This window comes from Podarcis vaucheri, assembly GCF_965113315.1.
Source record: "Podarcis vaucheri genome assembly, chromosome: 5".
Lineage (NCBI taxonomy): Eukaryota > Metazoa > Chordata > Lepidosauria > Squamata > Lacertidae > Podarcis > Podarcis vaucheri.
Genome location: NC_138763.1, coordinates 87,662,817 through 87,663,141, shown reverse-complemented (window position 1 = coordinate 87,663,141; position 325 = coordinate 87,662,817).

The following is a 325-nucleotide window of genomic DNA, read 5'->3' as shown; positions in this document are numbered from 1 at the left end:
TCTCCTAGCAACTCTCAGCACCCTTAACAAACTACACTTCACAGGATTCTCGGGTGGGGGGGGGGAGCCGTGATTATTTAAAGCAGCGACATACTGCTTTCAGGGCATAGCACTGATGGGACTTAAGAGAGGAGCTGAAGCGACTTAGCCCCCAATACTGCTGTGGTGATGCATGAATAGGTCTAAAACCCCAGCTGAAATGGGCTTAGCCCCCTGAGTTGCGGTAATAATAATAATTTATTATTTATATATACCCCGCCCATCTGGCTGGGTTTCCCCAGCCACTCTGGGCGGCTTCCAACAAAAGATTAAAAATCCATCAAAA